Source organism: Penaeus monodon, chromosome 29, assembly GCF_015228065.2.
Source record: "Penaeus monodon isolate SGIC_2016 chromosome 29, NSTDA_Pmon_1, whole genome shotgun sequence".
NCBI lineage: Eukaryota > Metazoa > Arthropoda > Malacostraca > Decapoda > Penaeidae > Penaeus > Penaeus monodon.
This window is the reverse complement of record NC_051414.1, coordinates 31,786,274-31,786,764: the sequence shown is the minus strand read 5'-3', so window position 1 is coordinate 31,786,764 and position 491 is coordinate 31,786,274.

Below are 491 nucleotides of genomic sequence, written 5' to 3'. Positions count from 1 at the left end.
ATCAAAAAAAATTAAAGTACTGATTCTTATATTTACCATAACAATTAGAACATTAAGATTTTTTTTCTGATTTTCATCATAATAATGGTATTGCCTATTCATTGCCTCTTAATCTTCGGTTATAAATTTTTATCCGTTATCCATTAAGACCATATAATCCATTAATTAAAAACATTATGATATTGAATCTGATATTCACCATTAACAATAATATTGCCTCCTAATCTTTAAAATATCATTATTTTGAAATTCCTAATTTTTAAGTATAAACTATGATCTATTATTCATTAAGAACAAGAAGATTTTTTTTTTCTGATATTCACCATAACGATCTTCTCTCCAAGAGCTGCTGTATCTCGCCGCCGACAGCACCTGCGTTAGATGGTCGGCGATCAACATCATCACAATTAGGGCTTGTATGCTTCGTCGGACAATCATTTTTTTTTATCTCTTGGCGATAAAAAAGATGTCCTTTCTTATCACTAGGGCCA